This window comes from Anomaloglossus baeobatrachus, chromosome 3 (assembly GCF_048569485.1).
Source record: "Anomaloglossus baeobatrachus isolate aAnoBae1 chromosome 3, aAnoBae1.hap1, whole genome shotgun sequence".
Classification (NCBI taxonomy): Eukaryota; Metazoa; Chordata; class Amphibia; order Anura; family Aromobatidae; genus Anomaloglossus; species Anomaloglossus baeobatrachus.
In genome coordinates this window covers 4,234,617-4,254,200 of record NC_134355.1, presented here as the reverse complement: position 1 = coordinate 4,254,200, position 19,584 = coordinate 4,234,617, and positions in this window count along the sequence as shown.

Genomic DNA, 19,584 nt, shown 5'->3' with positions numbered 1-19,584 from the left:
TCTTCCTCCTGACATTGAGAGCTGCTGCTCAGTTACTTGTACCCAGAATCCCCCGCTCTTCCTCCTGACATTGAGAGCTGCTGCTCAGTTACTTGTACCCAGAATCCCCCGCTCTTCCTCCTGACATTGAGCTGCTGCTCGGTTACTTGTACCCAGAATCCTCCGCTCTTCCTCCTGACATTGAGAACTGCTGCTCAGTTACTTGTACCCAGAATCCCCCGCTCTTCCTCCTGACATTGAGAGCTGCTGCTCAGTTACTTGTACCCAGAATCCCCCGCTCTTCCACCTGACATTGAGAGCTGCTGCTCAGTTACTTGTACCCAGAATCCTCCGCTCTTCCTCCTGACATTAAGCTGCTGCTGCTCAGTTACTTGTACCCAGAATCCTCCGCTCTTTCTCCTGACATTGAGAGCTGCTGCTCAGTTACTTGTACCCAGAATCCTCCGCTCTTCCTCCTGACATTGAGCTGCTGCTCGGTTACTTGTACCCAGAATCCTCCGCTCTTCCTCCTGACATTGAGAGCTGCTGCTCAGTTACTTGTACCCAGAATCCCCCGCTCTTCCTCCTGACATTGAGTGCTGCTGCTCAGTTACTTGTACCCAGAATCCTCCGCTCTTCCTCCTGACATTGAGCTGCTGCTCGGTTACTTGTACCCAGAATCCTCCGCTCTTCCTCCTGACATTAAGCTGCTGCTGCTCAGTTACTTGTACCCAGAATCCTCCGCTCTTCCTCCTGACATTGAGAGCTGCTGCTCGGTTACTTGTACCCAGAATCCTCCGCTCTTCCTCCTGACATTGAGAGCTGCTGCTCAGTTACTTGTACCCAGAATCCTCCGCTCTTCCTCCTGACATTGAGCTGCTGCTCGGTTACTTGTACCCAGAATCCTCCGCTCTTCCTCCTGACATTGAGAGCTGCTGCTCAGTTACTTGTACCCAGAATCCCCCGCTCTTCCTCCTGACATTTAGTGCTGCTGCTCAGTTACTTGTACCCAGAATCCCCCGCTCTTCCTCCTGACATTGAGAGCTGCTGCTCGGTTACTTGTACCCAGAATCCTCCGCTCTTCCTCCTGACATTGAGTGCTGCTGCTCAGTTACTTGTACCCAGAATCCTCCGCTCTTCCTCCTGACATTGAGCTGCTGCTCGGTTACTTGTACCCAGAATCCCCCGCTCTTCCTCCTGACATTGAGAGCTGCTGCTCAGTTACTTGTACCCAGAATCCTCCGCTCTTCCTCCTGACATTGAGCTGCTGCTCGGTTACTTGTACCCAGAATCCTCCGCTCTTCCTCCTGACATTGAGAGCTGCTGCTCAGTTACTTGTACCCAGAATCCCCCGCTCTTCCTCCTGACATTGAGTGCTGCTGCTCAGTTACTTGTACCCAGAATCCTCCGCTCTTCCTCCTGACATTGAGCTGCTGCTCGGTTACTTGTACCCAGAATCCTCCGCTCTTCCTCCTGACATTAAGCTGCTGCTGCTCAGTTACTTGTACCCAGAATCCTCCGCTCTTCCTCCTGACATTGAGAGCTGCTGCTCGGTTACTTGTACCCAGAATCCTCCGCTCTTCCTCCTGACATTGAGCTGCTGCTCAGTTACTTGTACCCAGAATCCTCCGCTCTTCCTCCTGACATTGAGAGTTGCTGCTCAGTTACTTGTACCCAGAATCCCCCGCTCTTCCTCCTGACATTGAGAGCTGCTGCTCAGTTACTTGTACCCAGAATCCTCCGCTCTTCCTCCTGACATTGAATGCTGCTGCTCAGTTACTTGTACCCAGAATCCCCCGCTCTTCCTCCTGACATTGAGTGCTGCTGCTCGGTTACTTGTACCCAGAATCCTCCGTTCTTCCTCCTGACATTGAGAGCTGCTGCTCGGTTACTTGTACCCAGAATCCTCCGCTCTTCCTCCTGACATTGAGAGATGCTGCTCAGTTACTTGTACCCAGAATCCTCCGCTCTTCCTCCTGACATTGAGAGCTGCTGCTCGGTTACTTGTACCCAGAATCCTCCGCTCTTCCTCCTGACATTGAGAGCTGCTGCTCAGTTACTTGTACCCAGAATCCCCCGCTCTTCCTCCTGACATTGAGAGCTGCTGCTCGGTTACTTGTACCCAGAATCCTCCGCTCTTCCTCCTGACATTGAGAGATGCTGCTCAGTTACTTGTACCCAGAATCCTCCTCTCTTCCTCCTGACATTGAGAGCTGCTGCTCGGTTACTTGTACCCAGAATCCTCCGCTCTTCCCCCTGACATTGAGAGCTGCTGCTCGGTTACTTGTACCCAGAATCCTCCGCTCTTCCCCCTGACATTGAGAGCTGCTGCTCAGTTACTTGTACCCAGAATCCTCCGCTCTTCCCCCTGACATTGAGAGCTGCTGCTCAGTTACTTGTACCCAGAATCCTCCGCTCTTCCTCCTGACATTGAGAGCTGCTGCTCGGTTACTTGTACCCAGAATCCTCCGCTCTTCTCCCTGACATTGAGAGCTGCTGCTCAGTTACTTGTACCCAGAATCCTCCGCTCTTCCCCCTGACATTGAGAGCTGCTGCTCAGTTACTTGTACCCAGAATCCTCCGCTCTTCCTCCTGACATTGAGAGCTGCTGCTCGGTTACTTGTACCCAGAATCCTCCGCTCTTCCTCCTGACATTGAGTGCTGCTGCTCGGTTACTTGTACCCAGAATCCCCCGCTCTTCCTCCTGACATTGAGTGCTGCTGCTCGGTTACTTGTACCCAGAATCCCCCGCTCTTCCTCCTGACATTGAGCTGCTGCTCAGTTACTTGTACCCAGAATCCCCCGCTCTTCCTCCTGACATTGAGAGCTGCTGCTCGGTTACTTGTACCCAGAATCCTCCTCTCTTCCTCCTGACATTGAGTGCTGCTGCTCGGTTACTTGTACCCAGAATCCTCCGCTCTTCCTCCTGACATTGAGCTGCTGCTCGGTTACTTGTACCCAGAATCCCCCGCTCTTCCTCCTGACATTGAGCTGCTGCTCGGTTACTTGTACCCAGAATCCCCCGCTCTTCCTCCTGACATTGAGTGCTGCTGCTCGGTTACTTGTACCCAGAATCCCCCGCTCTTCCTCCTGACATTGAGAGCTGCTGCTCGGTTACTTGTACCCAGAATCCTCCGCTCTTCCTCCTGACATTGAGAGCTGCTGCTCGGTTACTTGTACCCAGAATCCCCCGCTCTTCCTCCTGACATTGAGAGCTGCTGCTCGGTTACTTGTACCCAGAATCCTCCGCTCTTCCTCCTGACATTGAGCTGCTGCTCGGTTACTTGTACCCAGAATCCCCCGCTCTTCCTCCTGACATTGAGAGCTGCTGCTCAGTTACTTGTACCCAGAATCCCCCGCTCTTCCTCCTGACATTGAGTGCTGCTGCTCGGTTACTTGTACCCAGAATCCTCCGCTCTTCCTCCTGACATTGAGAGCTGCTGCTCAGTTACTTGTACCCAGAATCCTCCGCTCTTCCTCCTGACATTGAGTGCTGCTGCTCAGTTACTTGTACCCAGAATCCTCCGCTCTTCCTCCTGACATTGAGTGCTGCTGCTCAGTTACTTGTACCCAGAATCCCCCGCTCTTCCTCCTGACATTGAGTGCTGCTGCTCAGTTACTTGTACCCAGAATCCTCCGCTCTTCCTCCTGACATTGAGAGCTGCTGCTCAGTTACTTGTACCCAGAATCCCCCGCTCTTCCTCCTGACATTGAGTGCTGCTGCTCGGTTACTTGTACCCAGAATCCTCCGCTCTTCCTCCTGACATTGAGTGCTGCTGCTCAGTTACTTGTACCCAGAATCCCCCGCTCTTCCTCCTGACATTGAGTGCTGCTGCTCAGTTACTTGTACCCAGAATCCTCCGCTCTTCCTCCTGACATTGAGTGCTGCTGCTCAGTTACTTGTACCCAGAATCCCCCGCTCTTCCTCCTGACATTGAGAGCTGCTGCTCAGTTACTTGTACCCAGAATCCTCCGCTCTTCCTCCTGACATTGAGTGCTGCTGCTCAGTTACTTGTACCCAGAATCCTCCGCTCTTCCTCCTGACATTGAGAGCTGCTGCTCGGTTACTTGTACCCAGAATCCTCCGCTCTTCCTCCTGACATTGAGTGCTGCTGCTCAGTTACTTGTACCCAGAATCCTCCGCTCTTCCTCCTGACATTGAGCCGCTGCTCGGTTACTTGTACCCAGAATCTCCCGCTCTTCCTCCTGACATTGAGTGCTGCTGCTCAGTTACTTGTACCCAGAATCCCCCGCTCTTCCTCCTGACATTGAGAGCTGCTGCTCAGTTACTTGTACCCAGAATCCTCCGCTCTTCCTCCTGACATTGAGTGCTGCTGCTCAGTTACTTGTACCCAGAATCCTCCGCTCTTCCTCCTGACATTGAGTGCTGCTGCTCAGTTACTTGTACCCAGAATCCTCCGCTCTTCCTCCTGACATTGAGTGCTGCTGCTCAGTTACTTGTACCCAGAATCCCCCGCTCTTCCTCCTGACATTGAGTGCTGCTGCTCAGTTACTTGTACCCAGAATCCCCCGCTCTTCCTCCTGACATTGAGTGCTGCTGCTCAGTTACTTGTACCCAGAATCCTCCGCTCTTCCTCCTGACATTGAGAGCTGCTGCTCGGTTACTTGTACCCAGAATCCTCCGCTCTTCCTCCTGACATTGAGAGCTGCTGCTCAGTTACTTGTACCCAGAATCCTCCGCTCTTCCTCCTGACATTGAGAGCTGCTGCTCGGTTACTTGTACCCAGAATCCCCCGCTCTTCCTCCTGACATTGAGAGCTGCTGCTCAGTTACTTGTACCCAGAATCCTCCGCTCTTCCTCCTGACATTGAGAGCTGCTGCTCGGTTACTTGTACCCAGAATCCTCCGCTCTTCCTCCTGACATTGAGTGCTGCTGCTCAGTTACTTGTACCCAGAATCCCCCGCTCTTCCTCCTGACATTGAGTGCTGCTGCTCAGTTACTTGTACCCAGAATCCTCCGCTCTTCCTCCTGACATTGAGTGCTGCTGCTCAGTTACTTGTACCCAGAATCCCCCGCTCTTCCTCCTGACATTGAGAGCTGCTGCTCAGTTACTTGTACCCAGAATCCTCCGCTCTTCCTCCTGACATTGAGAGCTGCTGCTCGGTTACTTGTACCCAGAATCCTCCGCTCTTCCTCCTGACATTGAGTGCTGCTGCTCAGTTACTTGTACCCAGAATCCCCCGCTCTTCCTCCTGACATTGAGAGCTGCTGCTCAGTTACTTGTACCCAGAATCCTCCGCTCTTCCTCCTGACATTGAGTGCTGCTGCTCAGTTACTTGTACCCAGAATCCTCCGCTCTTCCTCCTGACATTGAGTGCTGCTGCTCAGTTACTTGTACCCAGAATCCTCCGCTCTTCCTCCTGACATTGAGTGCTGCTGCTCAGTTACTTGTACCCAGAATCCCCCGCTCTTCCTCCTGACATTGAGTGCTGCTGCTCAGTTACTTGTACCCAGAATCCCCCGCTCTTCCTCCTGACATTGAGTGCTGCTGCTCAGTTACTTGTACCCAGAATCCTCCGCTCTTCCTCCTGACATTGAGAGCTGCTGCTCGGTTACTTGTACCCAGAATCCTCCGCTCTTCCTCCTGACATTGAGTGCTGCTGGTCAGTTACTTGTCCCCAGAATCCTCCGCTCTTCCTCCTGACATTGAGAGCTGCTGCTCAGTTACTTGTACCCAGAATCCTCCGCTCTTCCTCCTGACATTGAGAGCTGCTGCTCAGTTACTTGTACCCAGAATCCTCCGCTCTTCCTCCTGACATTGAGTGCTGCTGCTCAGTTACTTGTACCCAGAATCCTCCGCTCTTCCTCCTGACATTGAGAGCTGCTGCTCGGTTACTTGTACCCAGAATCCCCCGCTCTTCCTCCTGACATTGAGAGCTGCTGCTCAGTTACTTGTACCCAGAATCCCCCGCTCTTCCTCCTGACATTGAGTGCTGCTGCTCAGTTACTTGTACCCAGAATCCTCCGCTCTTCCTCCTGACATTGAGTGCTGCTGCTCGGTTACTTGTACCCAGAATCCTCCGCTCTTCCTCCTGACATTGAGAGCTGCTGCTCAGTTACTTGTACCCAGAATCCTCCGCTCTTCCTCCTGACATTGAGTGCTGCTGCTCAGTTACTTGTACCCAGAATCCTCCGCTCTTCCTCCTGACATTGAGTGCTGCTGCTCGGTTACTTGTACCCAGATTCCTCCGCTCTTCCTCCTGACATTGAGTGCTGCTGCTCGGTTACTTGTACCCAGAATCCTCCGCTCTTCCTCCTGACATTGAGAGCTGCTGCTCGGTTACTTGTACCCAGAATCCTCCGCTCTTCCTCCTGACATTGAGTGCTGCTGCTCAGTTACTTGTACCCAGAATCCTCCGCTCTTCCTCCTGACATTGAGAGCTGCTGCTCAGTTACTTGTACCCAGAATCCTCCGCTCTTCCTCCTGACATTGAGAGCTGCTGCTCAGTTACTTGTACCCAGAATCCTCCGCTCTTCCTCCTGACATTGAGCTGCTGCTCGGTTACTTGTACCCAGAATCCTCCGCTCTTCCTCCTGACATTGAGCTGCTGCTCGGTTACTTGTACCCAGAATCCTCCGCTCTTCCTCCTGACATTGAGAGCTGCTGCTCAGTTACTTGTACCCAGAATCCTCCGCTCTTCCTCCTGACATTGAGAGCTGCTGCTCAGTTACTTGTACCCAGAATCCTCCGCTCTTCCTCCTGACATTGAGAGCTGCTGCTCGGTTACTTGTACCCAGAATCCTCCGCTCTTCCTCCTGACATTGAGAGCTGCTGCTCAGTTACTTGTACCCAGAATCCCCCGCTCTTCCTCCTGACATTGAGAGCTGCTGCTCGGTTACTTGTACTCAGAATCCCCCGCTCTTCCTCCTGACATTGAGAGCTGCTGCTCGGTTACTTGTACCCAGAATCCTCCGCTCTTCCTCCTGACATTGAGTGCTGCTGCTCAGTTACTTGTACCCAGAATCCTCCGCTCTTCCTCCTGACATTGAGCCGCTGCTCGGTTACTTGTACCCAGAATCCTCCGCTCTTCCTCCTGACATTAAGCTGCTGCTGCTCAGTTACTTGTACCCAGAATCCCCCGCTCTTCCTCCTGACATTGAGAGCTGCTGCTCGGTTACTTGTACCCAGAATCCTCCGCTCTTCCTCCTGACATTGAGCTGCTGCTCAGTTACTTGTACCCAGAATCCCCCGCTCTTCCTCCTGACATTGAGAGCTGCTGCTCGGTTACTTGTACCCAGAATCCTCCACTCTTCCTCCTGACATTGAGAGCTGCTGCTCAGTTACTTGTACCCAGAATCCTCCGCTCTTCCTCCTGACATTGAGCTGCTGCTCAGTTACTTGTACCCAGAATCCCCCGCTCTTCCTCCTGACATTGAGAGCTGCTGCTCAGTTACTTGTACCCAGAATCCTCCGCTCTTCCTCCTGACATTGAGAGCTGCTGCTCGGTTACTTGTACCCAGAATCCTCCGCTCTTCCTCCTGACATTGAGAGCTGCTGCTCAGTTACTTGTACCCAGAATCCTCCGCTCTTCCTCCTGACATTGAGAGCTGCTGCTCGGTTACTTGTACCCAGAATCCCCCGCTCTTCCTCCTGACATTGAGAGCTGCTGCTCAGTTACTTGTACCCAGAATCCTCCGCTCTTCCTCCTGACATTGAGCTGCTGCTCAGTTACTTGTACCCAGAATCCTCCGCTCTTCCTCCTGACATTGAGAGCTGCTGCTCGGTTACTTGTACCCATAATCCTCCGCTCTTCCTCCTGACATTGAGAGCTGCTGCTCGGTTACTTGTACCCAGAATCCTCCGCTCTTCCTCCTGACATTGAGAGCTGCTGCTCAGTTACTTGTACCCAGAATCCTCCGCTCTTCCTCCTGACATTGAGAGCTGCTGCTCAGTTATTTGTACCCAGAATCGTCCGCTCTTCCTCCTGACATTGAGAGCTGCTGCTCGGTTACTTGTACCCAGAATCCTCCGCTCTTCCCCCTGACATTGAGAGCTGCTGCTCAGTTACTTGTACCCAGAATCCTCCACTCTTCCTCCTGACATTGAGTGCTGCTGCTCAGTTACTTGTACCCAGAATCCTCCGCTCTTCCTCCTGACATTGAGAGCTGCTGCTCAGTTACTTGTACCCAGAATCCTCCGCTCTTCCTCCTGACATTGAGAGCTGCTGCTCAGTTTCTTGTACCCAGAATCCCCCGCTCTTCCTCCTGACATTGAGAGCTGCTGCTCGGTTACTTGTACCCAGAATCCCCCGCTCTTCCTCCTGACATTGAGAGCTGCTGCTCGGTTACTTGTACCCAGAATCCTCCTCTCTTCCTCCTGACATTGAGTGCTGCTGCTCGGTTACTTGTACCCAGAATCCTCCGCTCTTCCTCCTGACATTGAGTGCTGCTGCTCGGTTACTTGTACCCAGAATCCTCCGCTCTTCCTCCTGACATTGAGAGCTGCTGCTCAGTTACTTGTACCCAGAATCCTCCGCTCTTCCTCCTGACATTGAGAGCTGCTGCTCAGTTACTTGTACCCAGAATCCTCTGCTCTTCCTCCTGATATTGAGAGCTGCTGCTCAGTTACTTGTACCCAGAATCCTCTGCTCTTCCTCCTGATATTGAGAGCTGCTGCTCAGTTACTTGTACCCAGAATCCCCCGCTCTTCCTCCTGACATTGAGCTGCTGCTCAGTTACTTGTACCCAGAATCCCCCGCTCTTCCTCCTGACATTGAGAGCTGCTGCTCAGTTACTTGTACCCAGAATCCTCCGCTCTTCCTCCTGATATTGAGAGCTGCTGCTCAGTTACTTGTACCCAGAATCCTCCGCTCTTCCTCCTGACATTGAGAGCTGCTGCTCAGTTACTTGTACCCAGAATCCTCCGCTCTTCCTCCTGACATTGAGAGCTGCTGCTCAGTTACTTGTACCCAGAATCCTCCGCTCTTCCTCCTGACATTGAGAGCTGCTGCTCAGTTACTTGTACCCAGAATCCTCCGCTCTTCCTCCTGACATTGAGAGCTGCTGCTCAGTTACTTGTACCCAGAATCCTCCGCTCTTCCTCCTGATATTGAGAGCTGCTGCTCAGTTACTTGTACCCAGAATCCCCCGCTCTTCCTCCTGACATTGAGCTGCTGCTCGGTTACTTGTACCCAGAATCCCCCGCTCTTCCTCCTGACATTGAGAGCTGCTGCTCGGTTACTTGTACCCAGAATCCTCCGCTCTTCCTCCTGACATTGAGAGCTGCTGCTCGGTTACTTGTACCCAGAATCCTCCGCTCTTCCTCCTGACATTGAGAGCTGCTGCTCAGTTACTTGTACCCAGAATCCTCCGCTCTTCCTCCTGACATTGAGAGCTGCTGCTCAGTTACTTGTACCCAGAATCCTCCGCTCTTCCTCCTGACATTGAGAGCTGCTGCTCAGTTACTTGTACCCAGAATCCCCCGCTCTTCCTCCTGACATTGAGAGCTGCTGCTCGGTTACTTGTACCCAGAATCCTCCGCTCTTCCTCCTGACATTGAGAGCTGCTGCTCAGTTACTTGTACCCAGAATCCCCCGCTCTTCCTCCTGACATTGAGAGCTGCTGCTCGGTTACTTGTACCCAGAATCCCCCGCTCTTCCTCCTGACATTGAGAGCTGCTGCTCGGTTACTTGTACCCAGAATCCCCCGCTCTTCCTCCTGACATTGAGAGCTGCTGCTCGGTTACTTGTACCCAGAATCCCCCGCTCTTCCTCCTGACATTGAGAGCTGCTGCTCGGTTACTTGTACCCAGAATCCTCCGCTCTTCCTCCTGACATTGAGAGCTGCTGCTCAGTTCCTTGTACCCAGAATCCCCCGCTCTTCCTCCTGACATTGAGCTGCTGCTCAGTTACTTGTACCCAGAATCCTCAGCTCTTCTTCCTGACATTGAGTGCTGCTGCTCAGTTACTTGTACCCAGAATCCTCTGCTCTTCCTCCTGATATTGAGAGCTGCTGCTCAGTTACTTGTACCCAGAATCCCCCGCTCTTCCTCCTGATATTGAGAGCTGCTGCTCGGTTACTTGTACCCAGAATCCTCCGCTCTTCCTCCTGACATTGAGAGCTGCTGCTCAGTTACTTGTACCCAGAATCCTCTGCTCTTCCTCCTGATATTGAGAGCTGCTGCTCAGTTACTTGTACCCAGAATCCTCCGCTCTTCCTCCTGATATTGAGAGCTGCTGCTCGGTTACTTGTACCCAGAATCCCCCGCTCTTCCTCCTGACATTGAGAGCTGCTGCTCAGTTACTTGTACCCAGAATCCCCCGCTCTTCCTCCTGACATTGAGAGCTGCTGCTCAGTTACTTGTACCCAGAATCCTCCGCTCTTCCTCCTGACATTGAGAGCTGCTGCTCGGTTACTTGTACCCAGAATCCTCCGCTCTTCCTCCTGATATTGAGAGCTGCTGCTCAGTTACTTGTACCCAGAATCCCCCGCTCTTCCTCCTGACATTGAGCTGCTGCTCAGTTACTTGTACCCAGAATCCTCCGCTCTTCCTCCTGACATTGAGAGCTGCTGCTCAGTTACTTGTACCCAGAATCCTCCGCTCTTCCTCCTGACATTGAGTGCTGCTGCTCAGTTACTTGTACCCAGAATCCTCCGCTCTTCCTCCTGACATTGAGAGCTGTTGCTCAGTTACTTGTACCCAGAATCCTCCGCTCTTCCTCCTGACATTGAGAGCTGCTGCTCAGTTACTTGTACCCAGAATCCCCCGCTCTTCCTCCTGACATTGAGAGCTGCTGCTCAGTTACTTGTACCCAGAATCCCCCGCTCTTCCTCCTGACATTGAGAGCTGCTGCTCAGTTACTTGTACCCAGAATCCTCCGCTCTTCCTCCTGACATTGAGAGCTGCTGCTCAGTTACTTGTACCCAGAATCCCCCGCTCTTCCTCCTGACATTGAGAGCTGCTGCTCGGTTACTTGTACCCAGAATCCTCCGCTCTTCCTCCTGACATTGAGAGCTGCTGCTCAGTTACTTGTACCCAGAATCCCCCGCTCTTCCTCCTGACATTGAGAGCTGCTGCTCGGTTACTTGTACCCAGAATCCCCCGCTCTTCCTCCTGACATTGAGAGCTGCTGCTCGGTTACTTGTACCCAGAATCCCCCGCTCTTCCCCCTGACATTGAGTGCTGCTGCTCGGTTACTTGTACCCAGAATCCCCCGCTCTTCCTCCTGACATTGAGCTGCTGCTCAGTTACTTGTACCCAGAATCCTCCGCTCTTCCTCCTGACATTGAGAGCTGCTGCTCAGTTACTTGTACCCAGAATCCTCCGCTCTTCCTCCTGACATTGAGAGCTGCTGCTCAGTTACTTGTACCCAGAATCCTCCGCTCTTCCTCCTGACATTGAGAGCTGCTGCTCAGTTACTTGTACCCAGAATCCCCCGCTCTTCCTCCTGACATTGAGTGCTGCTGCTCAGTTACTTGTACCCAGAATCCTCCGCTCTTCCTCCTGACATTGAGAGCTGCTGCTCAGTTACTTGTACCCAGAATCCTCCGCTCTTCCTCCTGACATTGAGAGCTGCTGCTCAGTTACTTGTACCCAGAATCCTCCGCTCTTCCTCCTGACATTGAGCTGCTGCTCGGTTACTTGTACCCAGAATCCTCCGCTCTTCCTCCTGACATTGAGCGCTGCTGCTCAGTTACTTGTGCCCAGAATCCTCCGCTCTTCCTCCTGACATTGAGAGCTGCTGCTCAGTTACTTGTACCCAGAATCCTCCGCTCTTCCTCCTGACATTGAGAGCTGCTGCTCGGTTACTTGTACCCAGAATCCCCCGTTCTTCCTCCTGACATTGAGAGCTGCTGCTCAGTTACTTGTACCCAGAATCCCCCGTTCTTCCTCCTGACATTGAGAGCTGCTGCTCAGTTACTTGTACCCAGAATCCTCCGCTCTTCCTCCTGACATTGAGAGCTGCTGCTCGGTTACTTGTACCCAGAATCCCCCGTTCTTCCTCCTGACATTGAGCTGCTGCTCAGTTACTTGTACCCAGAATCCCCCGTTCTTCCTCCTGACATTGAGAGCTGCTGCTCAGTTACTTGTACCCAGAATCCTCCGCTCTTCCTCCTGACATTGAGTGCTGCTGCTCGGTTACTTGTACCCAGAATCCTCCGCTCTTCCTCCTGACATTGAGCTGCTGCTGCTCGGTTACTTGTACCCAGAATCCCCCGCTCTTCCTCCTGACATTGAGAGCTGCTGCTCGATTACTTGTACCCAGAATCCTCCGCTCTTCCTCCTGACATTGAGTGCTGCTGCTCGGTTACTTGTACCCAGAATCCTCCGCTCTTCCTCCTGACATTGAGCTGCTGCTCGGTTACTTGTACCCAGAATCCTCCGCTCTTCCTCCTGACATTGAGAGCTGCTGCTCGGTTACTTGTACCCAGAATCCTCCGCTCTTCCTCCTGACATTGAGAGCTGCTGCTCAGTTACTTGTACCCAGAATCCTCCGCTCTTCCTCCTGACATTGAGAGCTGCTGCTCGGTTACTTGTACCCAGAATCCTCCGCTCTTCCTCCTGACATTGAGTGCTGCTGCTCAGTTACTTGTACCCAGAATCCTCCGCTCTTCCTCCTGACATTGAGAGCTGCTGCTCAGTTACTTGTACCCAGAATCCTCCACTCTTCCTCCTGACATTGAGAGCTGCTGCTCAGTTACTTGTACCCAGAATCCTCCGCTCTTCCTCCTGACATTGAGCCGCTGCTCGGTTACTTGTACCCAGAATCCCCCGCTCTTCCTCCTGACATTGAGAGCTGCTGCTCGGTTACTTGTACCCAGAATCCCCCGCTCTTCCTCCTGACATTGAGAGCTGCTGCTCGGTTACTTGTACCCAGAATCCCCCGCTCTTCCTCCTGACATTGAGTGCTGCTGCTCAGTTACTTGTACCCAGAATCCTCCGCTCTTCCCCCTGACATTGAGAGCTGCTGCTCGGTTACTTGTACCCAGAATCCTCCGCTCTTCCTCCTGACATTGAGAGCTGCTGCTCAGTTACTTGTACCCAGAATCCTCCGCTCTTCCTCCTGACATTGAGAGCTGCTGCTCAGTTATTTGTACCCAGAATCCTCCGCTCTTCCTCCTGACATTGAGAGCTGCTGCTCGGTTACTTGTACCCAGAATCCTCCGCTCTTCCTCCTGACATTGAGAGCTGCTGGTCAGTTACTTGTACCCAGAATCCTCCGCTCTTCCTCCTGACATTGAGAGCTGCTGCTCGGTTACTTGTACCCAGAATCCTCCGCTCTTCCTCCTGACATTGAGCCGCTGCTCGGTTACTTGTACCCAGAATCCTCCGCTCTTCCTCCTGACATTGAGCCGCTGCTCAGTTACTTGTACCCAGAATCCTCCGCTCTTCCTCCTGACATTGAGTGCTGCTGCTCGATTACTTGTACCCAGAATCCCCCGCTCTTCCTCCTGACATTGAGTGCTGCTGCTCGGTTACTTGTACCCAGAATCCTCCGCTCTTCCTCCTGACATTGAGTGCTGCTGCTCGGTTACTTGTACCCAGAATCCTCCGCTCTTCCTCCTGACATTGAGTGCTGCTGCTCGGTTACTTGTACCCAGAATCCTCCGCTCTTCCTCCTGACATTGAGTGCTGCTGCTCAGTTACTTGTACCCAGAATCCTCCGCTCTTCCTCCTGACATTGAGTGCTGCTGCTCAGTTACTTGTAGCCAGAATCCCCCGCTCTTCTTCCTGACATTGAGTGCTGCTGCTCGGTTACTTGTACCCAGAATCCTCCGCTCTTCCTCCTGACATTGAGCCGCTGCTCGGTTACTTGTACCCAGAATCCTCCGCTCTTCCTCCTGACATTGAGCCGCTGCTCAGTTACTTGTACCCAGAATCCTCCGCTCTTCCTCCTGACATTGAGAGCTGCTGCTCGGTTACTTGTACCCAGAATCCTCCGCTCTTCCTCCTGACATTGAGCCGCTGCTCAGTTACTTGTACCCAGAATCCTCCGCTCTTCCTCCTGACATTGAGCCGCTGCTCAGTTACTTGTACCCAGAATCCTCCGCTCTTCCTCCTGACATTGAGCCGCTGCTCGGTTACTTGTACCCAGAATCCTCCGCTCTTCCTCCTGACATTGAGCTGCTGCTTCACTGTGTAGATTGGGACAATGGATGGTAACTGGGGAGACCGAACATAAATGGGGCAAGTTTAACCCTTTTACGACCTAAGACATAACTGTGCGTACTTGGTCAGGTCGTGGTAATCGCTGCTGGGGTGAGCCGGCAGTGATCCCGCACATGTCTGCTGATTTGAACACGATCCACCCTGCCTATTAACTCCCTAGATCACACTAAGGCTATGTGCGCACGTTGCGTACAGTCACTGCAGAAATTTCTGCAGCGATCTGAAGAGCACACGTGCGCTTTAAATCGCTGCCGAAATGTCCGTAGTGAAAAAAAAAAAAAAGCCGATTCCATGCGCTCTGCCTGCAGCTCCTCCCATAGACAGAGCAGGAGCTGCCGGCAAAGCGCACGGAAGAAGTGACATGTCACTTCTTAGAACGCAGCGCTTCGGCACTCTAAAACGCTTCTGCGCTCTAAAACGCCACGTGCGCACGGCTTCTGCACAATCTGCATAGACTGTGCAGGGGACGCAGGACGCATGCAGTTACGCTGCGCTACAAAGCGCAGCGTAACTGCATGTATTTACGCAACGTGCGCACATAGCCTAAGTATGACAGTGCGATGTAAATGGCCACAGAAGGAAACGCGCCTTTCCCCGCCGCCATAAGTCACGAGACATCATCACGGCGAGCCGATGGTTGTCACAGTAGCTCATGTGATGACTGATGTCGCTATCATGATGTATTTGCTGCTGCACTTATCCGTACCCGCCGTATCCGCTGCTGCACCTCTGTACCAGCTGCATCTGCCGGCGCCCATTATCCACAGGGTCCTCCACAGACCTGCTGTGTGAATGCTGTGGTGGTAGATGATTGGGAGCCCCGCTCCATTCTCTCTCCATGGCCCCCAATCAGAATGGGCGGTTCAGTGGAGCCCCCCCTATCAGAATGGGCGGTTCAGTGGAGCCCCCCCTATCAGAATGGGCGGTTCAGTGGAGCCCCCCCCATCAGAATGGGCGGTTCAGTGGAGCCCCCCCTATCAGAATGGGCGGTTCAGTGGAGCCCCCCCTATCAGAATGGGCGGTTCAGTGGAGCCCCCCCCTATCAGAATGGGCGGTTCAGTGGAGTCCCCCCCTATCAGAATGGGTGGTTCAGTGGAGTCCCCCCCTATCAGAATGGGTGGTTCAGTGGAGCCCCCCCCTATCAGAATGGGCGGTTCAGTGGAGCCCCCCCTATCAGAATGGGTGGTTCAGTGGAGCCCCCCCTATCAGAATGGGCGGTTCAGTGGAGCCCCCCCTATCAGAATGGGCGGTTCAGTGGAGCCCCCCCTATCAGAATGGGTGGTTCAGTGGAGCCCCCCCTATCAGAATGGGTGGTTCAGTGGAGCCCCCCCTATCAGAATGGGCGGTTCAGTGGAGCCCCCCCCATCAGAATGGGCGGTTCAGAGGAGGCCCCCCCCCCCATCAGAATGAGTGGTTCAGAGGAGGTTCCCCCCCTATCAGAATGGGTGGTTCAGAGGAGGTTCCCCCCCTATCAGAATGGGTGGTTCAGTGGAGCCCCCCTATCAGAATGGGTGGTTCAGTGGAGCCCCCCCCCATCAGAATGAGTAGTTCAGAGGAGGCTCCCCCCCCTATCAGAATGGGCGGTTCAGAGGAGGCTCCCCCCCCTATCAGAATGGGCGGTTCAGAGGAGGTTCCCCCCCTATCAGAATGGGTGGTTCAGTGGAGCCCCCCCTATCAGAATGGGTGGTTCAGTGGAGCCCCCCCTATCAGAATGGGCGGTTCAGTGGAGCCCCCCCCATCAGAATGGGCGGTTCAGAGGAGGCCCCCCCCCCCCATCAGAATGAGTGGTTCAGAGGAGGTTCCCCCCCTATCAGAATGGGTGGTTCAGAGGAGGTTCCCCCCCTATCAGAATGGGTGGTTCAGTGGAGCCCCCCTATCAGAATGGGTGGTTCAGTGGAGCCCCCCCCCATCAGAATGAGTAGTTCAGAGGAGGCTCCCCCCCCTATCAGAATGGGCGGTTCAGAGGAGGCTCCCCCCCCTATCAGAATGGGCGGTTCAGAGGAGGCTCCCCCCCCATCAGAATGGGCGGTTCAGTGAAGCCCCCCCTATCAGAATGAGTGGTTCAGTGGAGCCCCCCTATCAGAATGAGTGGTTCAGAGGAGGCTCCCCCCCCCCATCAGAATGGGCGGTTCAGTGAAGCCCCCCTATCAGAATGGGCGGTTCAGAGGAGGCGCCCAAATCTGTAGGAAATTCCAAAGACAAATGAACAGCAAAATCTCAATCTAAACTCTGTTGTCTGAGGGCGGATCCTGCCCTAGAGCCGCGTTCAGACTGGTGCATCTCATGGTATATACATGGACCACAGCGCCAGAACCAGCAGCGTCATGTGTCCCAGAGGTCAGTCCGGGCAATACAGTCCATATACAGACTGATATATGGTCTGATCACGGCCCAAGAAAGACAGCCCTGCAATATGCTGCAACCTAGTGGTGAGCGGGACGGTCCGGTGGTGAGCGGGACGGTCCGGTGGTGAGCGGGACGGTCCGGTGGTGAGCGGGACGGTCCGGTGGTGAGCGGGACGGTCCGGTGGTGAGCGGGACGGTCCGGTGGTGAGCGGGACGGTCCGGTGGTGAGCGGGACGGTCCGGTGGTTAGTGCAGATGTCTATGGTGGACGCTGACACTTCTTCCAACGCAATAATACAAACAGAATGTCTGCGTCCTAAAGCCAAAACAAATACAAAAACATAAAAAGAGGGCACGGACCCCGACCCTGTAACACTATCTCCATATAACCTAGATGACATTCAGTGCTTGTGCTGTTACACTATTGAGGCAGAAGGGGGCAGTATCTGCATGAGAAATGCATTGTGTGTAAGGAGAACTGGATACACACGGCGCTGAATTCACTGGGAGAAATCCAACCGAGAGTTATACGGTAACGAGTAAACAGTGCCTGCTCCCCTATACAGCGCCCGCTCCCCTATACAGCGCCCGCTCCCCTATACAGCGCCCGCTCCCCTATACAGCGCCCGCTCCCCTATACAGCGCCCGCTACCCTATACAGCGCCCGCTCCCCTATACAGCGCCCGCTCCCCTATACAGCGCCCGCTCCCCTATACAGCGCCCGCTACCCTATACAGCGCCCGCTCCCCTATACAGCGCCCGCTCCCCTATACAGCGCCCGCTCCCCTATACAGCGCCCGCTCCCCTATACAGCGCCCGCTACCCTATACAGCGCCCGCTCCCCTATACAGCGCCCGCTCCCCTATACAGCGCCCGCTCCCCTATACAGCGCCCGCTCCCCTATACAGCGCCCGCTACCCTATACAGCGCCCGCTCCCCTATACAGCGCCCGCTACCCTATACAGCGCCCGCTCCCCTATACAGCGCCCGCTTCCCTATACAGCGCCCGCTTCCCTATACAGCGCCCGCTCCCCTATACAGCGCCCGCTCCCCTATACAGCGCCCGCTTCCCTATACAGCGCCCGCTCCCCTATACAGCGCCCGCTCCCCTATACAGCGCCCGCTCCCCTATACAGCGCCCGCTCCCCTATACAGCGCCCGCTCCCCTATACAGCGCCCGCTCCCCTATACAGCGCCCGCTCCCCTATACAGCGCCCGCTACCCTATACAGCGCCCGCTCCCCTATACAGCGCCCGCTACCCTATACAGCGCCCGCTCCCCTATACAGCGCCCGCTTCCCTATACAGCGCCCGCTTCCCTATACAGCGCCCGCTCCCCTATACAGCGCCCGCTTCCCTATACAGCGCCCGCTCCCCTATACAGCGCCCGCTCCCCTATACAGCGCCCGCTCCCCTATACAGCGCCCGCTCCCCCATACAGCGCCCGCTCCCCCATACAGCGCCCGCTCCCCTATACAGCGCCCGCTCCCCTATACAGCGCCCGCTCCCCCATACAGCGCCCGCTCCCCCATACAGCGCCCGCTCCCCTATACAGCGCCCGCTCCCCCATACAGCGCCTGCTCCCCTATACAGCGCCCGCTTCCCTATACAGCGCATGCTCCCCTATATATGGCACATGCTCCCCTATACAGCACCCGCTCCCCTATATATGGCGCATGCTCCCCTATACAGCACCCGCTCCCCTATATATGGCACATGCTCCCCTATACAGCACCCGCTCCCATATATATGGCGCATGCTCCCCAAAACAGCATCAATTACCCTATACAGCACCCGCTCCCCTATACAGCGCCCGCTCCCCTATACAGCGCCCGCTCCCCTATACAGCGCCCGCTCCCCTATACAGCGCCCGCTCCCCTATACAGCGCCCGCTCCCCTATACAGCGCCCGCTCCCCTATACAGCGCCCGCTCCCCTATACAGCGCCCGCTCCCCTATACAGCGCCCGCTCCCCTATACAGCGCCCGCTTCCCTATACAGCGCCCGCTTCCCTATACAGCGCATGCTCCCCTATACAGCGCCCGCTCCCCTATACAGCGCCCGCTCCCCCATACAGCGCCCGCTCCCCCATACAGCGCCCGCTCCCCTATACAGCGCCCGCTCCCCTATACAGCGCCCGCTCCCCCATACAGCGCCCGCTCCCCCATACAGCGCCCGCTCCCCTATACAGCGCCCGCTCCCCCATACAGCGCCTGCTCCCCTATACAGCGCCCGCTTCCCTATACAGCGCATGCTCCCCTATATATGGCACATGCTCCCCTATACAGCACCCGCTCCCCTATATATGGCGCATGCTCCCCTATACAGCACCCGCTCCCCTATATATGGCACATGCTCCCCTATACAGCACCCGCTCCCATATATATGGCGCATGCTCCCCAAAACAGCATCAATTACCCTATACAGCACCCGCTCCCCTATACAGCATCCGCTCCCCAAAACAGCATCTGCTACCCTATACAGCACCCATTCCCCTATACAGAACCCGCTCCCATATATATGGCGCATGCTCCCCAAAACAGCATCAATTACCCTATACAGCACCCGCTCCCCTATATGGCACCCGCTCCCCTATATGGCACCCACTCCCCTATACGGCACCCGCTACCCTATACAGCATCCGCTCCGCTACCCTATACAGCACCCGCTCCCCAAAACAGCATCTGCTCCCCTATACAGCACCCGCTCCCCTATATGGCGTCTGCTCCCCAAAACAGCATCAACTACCCCATACAGCATCTGCTCCCCGGAGGAGTGCCCGGGAGAATGGAAAAGTATCCCTGGGAGGAGACCATGTCCGGAGAGCTGACAGACAGATTTAGGAATCTTCAGTAGAACATTAATGAAAATAACATTGTACTAAAGAATAAGATACATGAGAGTAGCGGTGTATAGAAAGGGCCACACGAGGGGCCGGGACTATCGTGTCAGCCCACCCATCTACAGAAAGGGCCACACGAGGGGCCGGGACTATCGTGTCAGCCCACCCATCTACAGTAAGGGCCACACGAGGGGCCGGGACTATCGTGTCAGCCCACCCATCTACAGAAAGGGCCACACGAGGGGCCGGGACTATCGTGTCAGCCCACCCATCTACAGTAAGGGCCACA